This window comes from Puma concolor, chromosome D1 (genome assembly GCF_028749965.1).
Source record: "Puma concolor isolate L17-30 chromosome D1, mPumCon1.1.hap2, whole genome shotgun sequence".
NCBI classification, from domain to species: Eukaryota; Metazoa; Chordata; class Mammalia; order Carnivora; family Felidae; genus Puma; species Puma concolor.
The window spans coordinates 81968540-81982305 of NC_141676.1; the positions used below are offsets into that span (position 1 = coordinate 81968540).

Consider the following 13766-nt stretch of genomic DNA (forward strand, 5'->3'; position numbering starts at 1 on the left):
AAGCATATACACATATACATTAAACTCCCTTTTAAGTCACTTAGGTAATATTGATGATACCTTCTTAAAAAATATTATAAAACTAACATGCTCATTGAAGTTAAATATAAATAAAATAAAGTGGTCTGAAGAGTTTAAAACAGAAAAAAGAAATCCCTTTTTTCACAACTCTTATTTTTGCTTCCCAGGAAATTTTCAGCAAAATGTTTATGTATACAGAAAAGAACACACATGTATCTTCTCTTTCTCATTCAATATTTCTCTCAGGATGCATGGATGGCTCAGTCAGTTAAATACCAACTCTTGACTTTGGCTCAGGTCATGACTATATTTTGTGAATTTGAGTCCTGCATCAGGGTGTGAGCTAACAGCACAGAGCCTGCTTGAGATTCTCTGTCTGCCTCTTTCTTTGTCCCTACCCTCTCAAAATAAATAAATAAACTTTTAAAAATATGTCTTTTATTAAATCATTCTCTCTTTCTTTCTTTCTCTTTCTTTCTTTCTTTCTTTCTTTCTTTCTTTCTTTCTTTCTTTCTTCTTTTCTTTCTTTTTTTCTTTCCTCTCTCTCTCTCTCTCTATATATAGATATAGATATAGATAGATACTAATATCTATCTATATCTATATCATCTATATCTATATGTATTCAATGTGAAACTTGCTATATTGTATAAGAATATATTTAAGATATTATGTGGTATCAGTATATGTCATTACTTTTAATGGCTACATAATATTTTGTAATATATAAGCACCACACTTATTTATTTAAGCATATTTTTGTTATTTCCAGAATTGTTTTCATACAAACATAATATCAATGAATATATTCCCATTAAAAGTGTCTTCACACTTCTGCTACTCTATTTTTGTGTAGATCACTGAGCTGAAATTGTCAGTATATTCACTTAAATGTTTTAAATATAAACAAATTCCCATCAAAATGTTGAATAAATGTTTAATTGAAACAAAGCCATATTATACTACCTTTTCCCTACATGCTAATCTGTGCCTTTTGGAAGACAAAAACTTCAGAGATTTTTGTGTATCATTACAATGGTTTATAGATATATGCATTATATATATATATATATATATATATATATATATATATATACATACACACACATGTGTTCACGTGTCTGTAAGTATATATACACACATGCATGCACACACTCATTATACACACAAGTGCACATGCACACACATTATTTTTCTATGGTGTTCATAGAAAAGAAAGCAGAAGTTCTCTCTTGAATCTATTATTCAGCTGGATTATAATTGGAGCACTCAGTGACAAGCTTCTCCTGAGCAATTTTCTTTTCTAGTAATGATGGTTCTCCTGCTCCTTCATGAAATGAATAAGGTCCAGGTCAAGTCAATTATGAAGGGGAAAACATTAAAATTAATGCAAATCACTCAGAATAAGTTTAAATAACCCTAGATTTGTTTAACTAACACTTAATTTAAAGAACACTTGAAGTCTTACTTCCTGAATGAGTCCTTTTCCAAGTAAGCAAACCTGAAAAAAAAAAAGCAGCCTTCCAGAAACCACTGACACAGCAATACCTTCTCCTAGCAACTAACCAAACAGTGCAGTTGCAAAATAACTGATTTGCATCTGCAACAGCAAGGGGACCCATTCTTAGACTAACAAAAACTTCTGAATTTTATAGGCAGGTAAAAGATATTCTTATTACTAAGAGAATCAGTAATTCAATCACTCATTGAATCTTCCACTTGGCAAGCATTTTTAGTGTGTTATTTCTAGGAGAGCACCATCACCCTTTCTTTGAAATTTGGTCCACCTTATCTCTGGCTCTCTTACTTTCGAGACATCATTCAAGTTCTCAGAGATAAGACCTTCATCTATAAAATGGGGACCCATGACCCGTCCCCTTGAAGTACTTTTGTATATAGCAAGAAAACATGTAAAAGGCCTGATGAATAGGCACTTAGTAATTATTCTGATCTTTTCCTTTATGTTGCTCATCAGTGCAAATAATTTTCCTGATAATTTGGTTCTCAGCCAGGGATCTCTGCTTTAGAAGTATCCATAGACACAACATTGATACCTGTTCTGAAATTGCTCGTTCATAGTTTCTTTAAAAATATACTTTATTGTCAAATTGGTTTCCATACGACACCAAGTGCTCATCCCAACAAGTGCCCTCCTCCATGCCAATCACCCACTTGCCCCTCTCCCCCACCCCTCATCAACCCTCAGTTTGTTCTCAGTCCTTAAGAGTCTCTTATGGTTTAATCCACAAACTGCAAATGTAGCTGCTTTCCCAGTTTGTAACACTACGCTCCCTGAGCACTTTAATCTTGCCTCTATACTTCTATATATACAACAGGAGATCTAATTATATTTTTCTGTCCATTGCTAACAACCAAGTTTGATGGTTTTCATAAGCAGTATATGTCATAAAAGTGAAAAATGGTACACGCTGTAGTGTTCTTTTATCTCATTTTTATTTCTTTAGAACTCTGCTTTTAAGAAATATTACTATTCTTTCTTGTATTCTAATGTCTTACCAATTATTTCTCTAAAACAAACACATAATTCCACTTTAGGCTTCTTATCTTCGTATGTTCCCAATCCTTTCAACTTCCTAGAGGTGAAGAAAAGACATATATATGTCTGACTTTGCAACTCCAACTATGTTTGCCCAAAGTACTTCAAGCTCATCTGTGCTTTATTTAATGCATCATCTCCTTCTTCCCAAAATTGTTTCCTTGAATTTCAGTTCATATTTCAGTCAATGACACTAAAGTGTACTCTGATGGCAAACATGGGAAACTGGGAGTCACCTTGAATTCCCTTTCTCTGATTTTTTTTTTTTGAGAAATTATTTAACAGGTTTACATCCTAAATATCTACTATCTATCCTATCCTCTCTGTCATTACTTTTTGCACTTGTTTTCAAGTCCTTTTTAATTTTTACCTGAATTTAACAAACATGGTTCTTGCCAGGGTTATGATAGACATATTCCTTCATAACCTCTCCTCTTTGTAACTCTCCATCTTTCTTCCTTCATACCTTTCACTGCCTCAATATATTTTATTATTCCATGCCTGCAGTGTTTGCACACACTAAGCCCTAGAATGTGAAGAAACCCGAATCCTGTCACCACTTTGGTTTGTCAGAACTGGCTGACTCATTCTTATTCATTGCTATACAAGCAATGTTTATTACCAGAAAAGATACTGATTTACCCAGGTAAAAGAGGGCAGTTTTTTCTGTTAAGGTGATGATAGGATCCCCAGCCTCCAAAGATCATGCCTTCTTACACACCTAGAAGCTATTATTTTTTCCAAAATTCAGTTCATACATAATCTAGTCACACCCAGGAAGCTTTCCAAGCTTCTATGAATGTGAAATAAGACCCTCTATTGATGTGTCCTAATGTAGTATCAGTCATAGCACAATTGTGGATTTGTCTTTCACCTTTGCTAAACTGCAAGCTACTACAGGACAGAAACTGAATCTTTTATTTTGTTTTCCTCAGCCTCGACTAATACTGTGCCTGACATATAATGGATATTTGATATATAGACATACAGATCACTATAATATATAGTTTCTACTTTCCTTGGTATAATCCATTTTAGTTAATAACTTCAATAAATATGAAATGAATTGAGTTAAATTAAATAATTATTATGGTTTGAATTATAATGCATCTGTAACAAACACTTAGTTTAATAGGATGACTTACATGTTCCTTTTCTGTATTCATTCTTTGCTTAATATTTATGTGTTAATTTCTATATTAGTTGTTTGGCTCACAAGTTTTTCTTCACTGACATTCAAGTTAATGGTTTTGATTCTAAATCTGTATCAAACAGGGCTGATCAGTTAAAGATAATTTTAAAATGAGCAAGCAACTAACATTTTTCAAAAAGATTTTTGCCATAACCTAATATTTTGATGAAAATCCTACCACTTAGAGGTTTAGAAAAGTACCTTTTCTCTCATGTGGTCCGAAAGAAATTAAAAGATGGTTATACAATAAATGACCTATTAACAGTTCAGAACTTTGCTTCAATATTTTTACTGTTTTGTTTTCATGGAAGTCTCTATTTTGAATGGAACTTTGAATTGTAAATAAGTTACTATGAGATCAAATAAAATTTGGGGAAGGTATTATTCAATCTCCGAGTAAAATATTTTCTGCTTTGTGATACTTCTCTTTGCTGACTCCATAAATTTAACTACTTATTTCTAGGGGCTTCCATGATATTGAGATTGGATTATAGTTTGTTGCCTTTGATGCTGCTTTCCTTAATCAACCATGAACTCCTTGAGTGCAAAGAATGCTGTTTGTTGCTCTAAAATTTCTGAGAAAGGAAAGATGTAAAAATGTAGGGAAGCAAAAAAGGAGGCAACAATAAAATAGTCTCTGAATATTTTTGCAGCCACTTAGTAAATTTTTATCTCAAATCCTATTTCTCCCTTTATTGACCTCTGATTGGCTCTGTATCTACCAGGATAGCATCCTATCTGTACTCTTTGTGTCACAATAGTTTACAATCTTTACAACCATTGTATCTGTCATTTCCCTCAAGCAGTTCTGCGAACTAGCTGTTTGTAAGGAAGCATTTGATTTAATTAATTCACATTAGGACAGATAACTATTAGCTGTTTTTACATGGTATTCTATTAAAGTTTTAGCATATAACAGAAAGACATATTAATACAAAGCAATGAATCTCTATCTCCGTCCATTCAGACTTCTATAACAAAATACCATAGATTGAGAGGTTTATAAACAACAGAAACTTGTTGCTCACAGTTCTGGAGGCTGGAAGTCCAAGATCAGGGTGTCAGTATGGTCTAGTTCTGGTGGGGACCCTCTTCTGGGTTGCAGATTGCCAACTTCTCTTTGTATCCTACATTATGCAGAATGGGCTAGGGAGATCTGTATAAGGGCATTGTTCCCTATCATGAAGGCTCTGCCCTCTTGACCTAATCACCTCCAAAAGACCCACCTCCTAATACTATCACCTGCAGGTTAGGATTTCAATATATGAATTTGGGAGGTGTAGCAGAATCCAAACATTCAGAGGATACTAATCTCTGTGGAAATTAGCTGTGTAATTATGGGCTAAAGGGCACTGATTATCAGTACCTGTCACTGTCATGCTCTGATTAATGTTTTCAGAAGAGAGAGAGAGTATGCTCACTAATTTTAGAAGGTAGTATTACATGGACAGAATAGAATTTTGAGAGATCAAAGGATTTTTTTTCAGCGTAATTTTTGAATAATTCACCTTGGTCATATAAATGGTAGGCCCAAACAGAAAGCAAGCAAAAATTTTGCAATGCAGGATAAACCCAGATTTGGGGACATTTTATGGGCCTCCTAGCTGTCTGTTTCTTTATGTATGCAAGTCTTGGAGGCTAGAAGATAACACAATTATATCCTCCCCTCTCTCTAAATAATACAGACATTCCAGTTTAGGGTTTAAAAAATATGTATTATAAAACCTTTGCATTCTTTAAGCCAGTGGAACTACAGGCCTCATTGCATTGCTGAAGGATCTTTCTCCTATCCTCACTTAAAATTTTCTGAACCTGATCAGCAAGAAGAATTTTACCAGGCTCGTGGTCATTGGTCCATAAATGAATGACACTTTCCAGACCAAGGGCTAACTAATCACCAAGTCCGAATGCTGTATGGGTTTACTGTGTGTGTGCGTGTGTGTGTGTGTGTGTGTGTGTGTTTACTTTTCAAAGTCTTAACAGATCAGGTGCAGTGGCTTCTGCCTTCATATTTGAGCTGCTTGACTAAACAAGAGGTAATCCCTCACCTGAGGCTATCACATTATGCATTCCAGCTTGTTGCTCTGAGTACTTTCGACAGCATTAACATTTGGTAGTGGTGCTTGATCTTGGGCTTTTTGATCTGAGTGGCATGGCTTGTCTTCATGCTCATCATTCCTTGGTCAGCAAAATAGTTTGGGAGTCTTGTTCAGGAAATGGGCCAAAAAATGAACATCTCCCCCCAAAATTATTTCAGTGTTTGTGAATAATTGTGTTTAAGAAGTCAAAATGCTCTCTCAATGTGGGGGCACAAGGTAGTGATTCTTCAATGTTGTAACTGTCTTGTCGTCCCTTTAAAATGTGAACGTTATACAGATTTTTATACATAAAGTCTTTATCTTTTTGAAGTCTGGTTCACACCCCTCTCATGCATCCATATTTCCAAGTATCACTGCCTCCTATTTTTCTTAGTATTCTGTGTTGCTATTTGTTTTAGATAGATACTTTGTATTTTAAATAATAGTCGTTGAAAATGTAAGTAAATATATATCAAAAATGAAATAAATATATATATCAAAGTATCAAATATATCAAAAATGAAACCTAGCAATAGTGTTTGTGTAGGAAGATTAAAAGTGTTGTTTTCTCATCTGAACTTTCTTTAATAAATCATATTTTATTTGTAGAACTATGAATTTTAATGCAGCAAATAAATATGATTATATAAATAATATTTATAAATGCCATTTTAAAGTTTTTATCTGTTGACTTCATAATAGTAATTCTAGGAATCTACTTGAAGAAAATAAACAGAAAACCCAGCAAAATCATTGGATTATTTAGTATGGTGAAAATTTAAATAATCAAATGCCCCAAGATGAAGTAATTGATAACACCATAGTAGAAAAACCTGAGGAAATATTCTATGGTCATGGAAAATTGTGTTTAGTAAAAGTATCTAAGGAGATAAATGTGCTATTTATATAGAAAAGCAGAATATAACTTCTGCCATATGAAATGATCTAAAATAATTTTATTCAAATATTTTGATCCCCAATTTCAGCAGGAAATACATTGCACATATGACCCTCATATACAGATAAATAAACATAAAAATTAAAAAAAATCAAAGCAGGGCACCTCGGTGGCTCAGTTGGTTAAGTGTCCAACTCTTGATTTCGGCTCAGGTCATGATCTCGTGGTTTATGAGTTGAGCCCTGCATCAGGTTCTGCACTGACAGTACAGAGCCTGCTTGGGATTCTCTCTCTCCCCTCTCTCTCTGTCCCTATCCTGCTCATGCTCTCTGTCTCTCAAAATAAATAAATAAACTTAACAAAATTCACATCAATCGTCATACTAATGCGTATAATGCACACTGACATTTTCTTTTATCCTTCTCTTTGAATTTTTTAAAGAATTTTTGTGTTCCATTAAATTGATTTCTTAACCAACAAATGAGTTATGACATGTAAATAACCCAATACTGATCTAAACTATGTAAATGATATATTCTGAAACTATTCTAGAAGGCAATAAGACATGATATTAAAATTTTTATATCTGAGCACCTGGATTTGGTATATTTTAATTTTTTCCTCATTCTGTTCTGAATTTTTAAAAATACAATACTGGTGAAAACAGCATAATGTACATAGTTGTTTAATCACTCTATTGTAAACCTGAAACTAATGTAACATTTTATGTCAACTATATTTGAATTTAAAAAATAATAATAAATATGATAAATAAAATTGCCAAAAATATTGACAATACATGACTCATTTTTCACTTACCATATTTTTTCATCAAGTGTAAATATGTTTTACATTTCAAAGTTGCATTTCCTCCCAGTTTTCAGTAGGGCAGGGAGCTACTAATTCCCATAGTATTTTCTTGGACATAGTAAATTTGAGGTAAATCACTAATACATAAATGAATGAGTGGATGAGTAAGTGGATGAATGGCATTTGTAATAACTTAAATATCTTTTATAATGTAAATATAATATAAATTTTAATTTTTTCCATTATTTACCTCATTACAGACCACCATAAGTTCTACTAATATGGGAATTAATGTAGACAAAAATCCTTGACATTTTCTTGTTCAAAATGAACTGTTGCCCAAAATATGTGTTCAGTGTTAAGACAGAGTTATATTCTGTTGCTACTGTATAAAATGCCATATTCTTATTACTGAAGAACACAGGTGCTGAAATCCAGGCTAACCATAGTGTGAATCTTGGCTATATGACTGTCTAAATATGTCACTGGAGAGTTTATTGGTTTCAGTGAGAGTAGTGTGCTTCTTCTGTTGTAGAATGAAAATAAAATTTGCCTTATAACTTTTTTGAATAATCAAGGAATTAATATGTGCAAAATGCCTAAGTTTGTGGCTGGCACATATGTTAAATGCCTTATTTTCCTCTTCCTCAACTGCTTAAAGAGCATTTAAAAACATTTCTAATAAAAAAAATTGTTGACATCCAATTTAAAAATATATGAAACCATAGGTTTTAAAAATGTAGGCTTTTAGGTCAACCCATGAATTAGTTGCAGCAATACACAAGGTGAAATTTTAATATAAAAACAGGAGGTGTAAAAATAAAGTGGAAAAAAAAGAAAAAAACTGCAGCCAATACAAAAACATGTGGGAGATGTTTGGTTACATGATGCGGGGTAAAAATCTCTTAGAAGCAAAAGTAGTTGGTTGAATATAAACCATCATACAGTTACACTTACAAAAAACTGAATGCTCACATATACCTCAGAAATTTAGCTAACGAGAATACACAGTATTATGTGAGTTCAGTCATAGATTCCTTAAAATCCTCATTTGAAAGTAAGATTGTTGTCATTATTGTATTTTGTTTGTTCTTTTGTTCATTTTTAGTTTCATAAGAAACTGAAAGTCCTTTTTCCAGAGTACGTGAAAATTGTTAAAATTTTTGTGAATATTAAAAATATAGCACTTAATAAAAGAAGAAACTAGGGTTAATATAATACAGATCCCTATGCACATCCGAAATAGGAATGGAAAATTGCTCCTTGTGTTCACTGAAAAAAAAATAAGAATATTGGTTATTTTAGCAAAAGGGAAAAAAAGTGTTGTTTTATTAATTTTAAAGAAGAAATGAGCAAAATATGTGATAAAAATATTTGGTTGATGTTTTTGAAATCTCATAAATTAATATCATAACGTCCAGAGTTTTAATATATTCTTGAATAATACTCTTTTATGCGAACAACCAAATATAAACAAAAAGTCAAGAAACCAATGAAAAAATAAAAAAAAAATATTATAGATCATTGAATTTTTCTTAATATATTAGGTTATATATTAATTGCATGAGTTAATGTCTTAATGTAGAAAAAGTATTTCCATGATAATATAAAAAACTTGAACAACTTAATAATGAGAGACAACACTGCCCAACAGGTAAGCTCAGAAACACCAGGCATGGGTTCAAATGCTGCTCCATCTGTTACTAGATTGAGGATTCTATATGCAATTTTGCTTAAAATCTCTTTGCCTCAACATTTTTTGAAATGGAGATTAAAATAATACCTGTTTATTTTGTAAGGCTTAAACCAGTCAATATATGCATATTACATAAAATAATATTTGGCACTTGGTAAGTTCTTAATACATTTCAACTGTTATAATTACTAGAGAAAATTAGAGGATGAGCAACAAGTGTGCTCAAAAAGGAATGTAAATGGGCCACAAGTATATAAACTCTAGCCAACCATGCTCATAAACAAATAAATGTAACAATGAAACACCATCTTTGACACACTGATTTAATGACTTCTGTTGATATAAGTATGGGGGAGAGGGACTCACACTCTAGGTAAGAGTGTAAATTGATATAACCTTTCTTGAGGGCAATTTAGAAATTACAACCAAACTAAAGCTCACATGTCTTTCAATCTTAGAAATCTTAGAAATTTTACTTCTAAGATTACTGATATTTAAAATTTCTACAATATTGTTAATGTAAAACTAATGGATGTAATATTGTAATTATAGTATGAGTTGTATATGCTTCAAATATGTAATATACACACTCATACATTATATATATATAACATATATATATAACATATACATATCATATATATATATATGTTTATATATGCAATGAAATTTACTGGAAAGATAAACTAAACATTTTAGATAATGATTACTCAGAAAGAGTGGAACTATGGAGGGTGGAACCAGCTGTGGTGACAGGAAGGGAGACACAATATTTTCATTTTACAGCTTTAAAAAAAATTAACTGGTGCAATTTTCACAGTATAAATAATTACATTTAAACAATTTCAACTATAAATTCTCATCACACTGGCTAAGCAAAATAGAAATAAATAATTGAACAAAAAGGACATTTAGAAAACTCTACTTATCTTCAACTTTCTTTTGCTTCAATTTTTATGCTTATATATATTTGTGGAACAAATTATTTTACATATTTTTCATTAAAAAAGCAATGGAGAGAGGATAACACTGCTAAATGTGGGTCCAGCCCACAATAATTTTATAAAAAAATAACAGTGGTCAAAATTCTTGAGGTTTAGATAATTTTTGGTAAATATACACAAAACTAGAATTCATATTAACAGCCTGAATGGATTTCACTGAGTTCTAATTAAAAAAAAATTACCTTGTTTTCTTGAAATCCTCTATAGCTCTACACAGGAGCTCTAGGATCAGAGGAAAAATGTATTTTTGTAGTGTTATGTAAACACTTGATCAAGTGACCAGGATATTGTCTGTGTTTTCATCATTACATTTCTTGTCTATATTGACATTAGTATCTTATTTATGATGGTATATAATTAATAAAACATAAAATTCACTTAGAGAAAATGGATGCAGTTTGTAAGGTTCAAAGTGGGAAGGAATATCTTAAAAATATGAAAGCTTAAATTTAATCTTCTCCTTCAGTAATCAGTCTGTTAAAATTCTGATTTGCATATTAGGGATCAGCAGTAAGCCATAAATGGCATGCATCTCCTATATGTAATGATGTTGTATTAAAAATATCTTTAAACATAATATGGAACCTTAAAACTAGCTCATCATGTGGTGAATATGTTATATTAATTACTATTATCCTTATACAAACTGGATAATTAACTATGCTTTAGAAGATATTTATTTTTAACTACATTGTAGAAAGTCATGTACTTAAGTCAACACAAATGTGTAGGTTTGTAATTTTTTTAAAGACAATAGAACAAAATTATATCAATATATTGTGCTAAATTGAGTGTTTTCTGGTCAGCTAGGTTTTTCTGGCAATTTCCCTATTAAAGAAAATGATTCACATATAATGGATTGTGGTATGCACAGAGCAGTTATTACACAATTTGAGATATCATAAGTAAGAGAATAAAAATAAAAAACACTAACTGATGAGAAAATGGTTAATTTAGCAATGTACAAGTCATAACTCCTATTTGTCTTTTATTCATAAGTTAAAAGTAAAGCTGTAAACAGCAAGACATAACAATGAAAAATTATTTTTATCATTCTCTTGGTCTTTCTTATATCACTGTTCTAAACTATAGAATTTTCTCAAATTAATAGATATTAAACAATATGTTATATTTGTGAAAATTTCCCTTTATAACCTTGGGCAATAAAATTAATATTTGTCTCAATTTTGAAAAATATTTATTATTTATTTTGAGAAAGCCAGAGTGCAAGCAGGGAAGGGGAAAAAAAGCAAGGGAGAGAGAGAATCCCAAGCGAGCTCCACACTCAGCATGGAGCCGGATGCGGGGCTCAAACCCAAAATGTGAGATAACAAACCCTGAGATCATGACCTGAGCTGAAATCAGGAGTCTGATGCTTAACCTACTGAGACACCCAGATGCCCCTATTAGGCTCAAATTGTTTGCCAAGAAAAGGTCAACTTCATACAGATACTCTAATCTCTGAGATAAACATATTCTTTCAGTTTTGTCTCCTTTTGAAAAGTTGAATGGTGAACAAAATAAAGAATAAGAATCACATTCATCTATACACAAACATACACACATACAGACCTACACATGCCCCTGTCATCCAAACTGTTAACATGAAGCCAATGACACCAATGAAATAGTGACTCAAAAATGAGAATTTCTTGGGGCACCTGGATGGCTCAGCTAGTTAAGTGTCCAACTTTGGCTTACGTCATGATCTCACACTCTGTGAGTTCAAGCCCTGCGTTGGGCCTTGTGCTGTAGCTTGGATCCTGCTTCAGATTCTGTCTCCCTCTCTCTGCACCCCTCCCCTCCTTGTACTCTGTCTCTCTCTCAAAAGTAAATACACATCAAAAAAAATTTTTTTAATGATAATTTTTCTTTGCTGTTGATAGAATTTTAAAGACATGTGCTTTTAGAATAATGTAAAAATTCCACTTTTAACTGAATCCTGGATTTGAAAAAAAATTTGGCAATTTATTTTACTTTTTAACAAAATTTAATCTCACGTGCAAAATTTTTGATATTAAAGATGTAAGAACCTGCATTTTTCCCATTTCATTTGGAATGCACATAAAAATTACACTGTGAGTTATTTGTGTTAGATGGCATTTTGTAAGGGATTTGGTTTAATCAAACAAGCAATATGATTAGCAGTTTATACAATGAAATATGAATTGTCACTAATTGTAATTGACATTAAGAGTTTCTCTGATTCTTTTAAATTGTCTGATAATTAGAAGAAAAGGGTGAAGGAAGCTAAATCTGAATTTCTCCTGCTAGCCTAAACAATGATGGAATCTCTGTAAACACTATCTAAATTTATTCCTTTTAACACCTTAGAACATTTTTCAATCTCTATTTTAAAGATAAAGTATTTAAAAGCAAAGAGGTTAAGTACCAAGTCAGAAATATGAGAGGTATCCCACATTTATCTCTTTCTTTACCCACAAATGCAATTAGTCACCAAGCTCTATTAAATTTTCCTTCTTAGCATCATTTTTATCAAATCCCTTTTTCTATATTTCCTCTATTATTGCCTTTGACCTTCATCACCTCTTGCCTTCATTCCTGCAACAGTCCCCAGGAAATGCAGGCGATTTTCCTCCACTGCCTCTCTATTCCTGCAGTGTAAAACTAATCACATGAATCCTTTGCTTAATGTCCTTCAGTGTGTCTCCATTTTTCATAGATGTATTTTGAAGCTCTTGCCAAGCTCTACGAGATTCTCTACATTCTGGTCCCTGCTCATCACTCAAGGTTTATTTTCACAGACTGTGCTGTGATTTTTCTCCTAGACTTCTCAGCCATCCCAAGGTAATTGCATTTCTAAATCTACTTTCTCCTGCTTTACATCTGAGTATTTTCTCACCTGTCTCTGTCTGATGTGAGCTCTCCGCCCCCGCCATCCTAATTTATACCTAATAAATTCTGTAAGTTAATGATAATGTTACCTCCTACATGAAGCATACTCTCATCTGATATCACAAGTCTCTGACCTATCTTACAAGTAAATTGACAACTCCTACCACACACATAATTCTATTGAGGCCACCTAACTTTTGTATAAGCATTAACTAACATGATTTTCCCCGATTATTAAACTGTGATTTCCTGAGGGCAGAACCATGTTATATTTTGTAGTCAACTGTGATAACCAGCACAGTTCTTGTGACATAGCAGACACTATTGTTTTGCCTGTAAAAGAATATTGTTGGAGGATATGGAGAATAGTACTTTAGATCAAGGGAAGGGCTGATAGTCACTAACACAGAAGAAAATGAATTAGGAGTCATTTAAGGCTACCCCAACAGGAATCAATTATGGACTTTCTTTCAGAGTTTTGTAATTAGTGTGACTTAACCTTAATTGTTCAATATCTGCATGTGTCTCTGTGGTGTGTGTGTGTGTGTGTGTGTGTGTGCGTGCGCGCATGTGTGTATTACACATTCCAAATTTTCAGGGAACTAAATCAGTCAGGCATGTACAACTGAAATAATAACGATAATTTAGGTTATT

General features: G+C 32.4%; 1 protein-coding gene across 3 annotated transcripts in view; it reads left to right on the forward strand.

Moving 5' to 3' along the window:
• CNTN5 (contactin 5) overlaps positions 1-13766 on the forward strand; it is a 1391028-nt gene that overhangs the window by 508082 nt on the left and 869180 nt on the right. Inside the window, exon 3 of one of the 3 annotated variants that reach the window (XM_086678620.1) lies at positions 12940-13064. The exons of the other annotated variants lie outside the window; for them this stretch is intronic. The gene's annotated coding sequence lies outside the window, so the exon portion shown is untranslated. The remainder of the gene's footprint in view (positions 1-12939; positions 13065-13766) is intronic. 3 annotated transcript variants of the gene reach the window in all.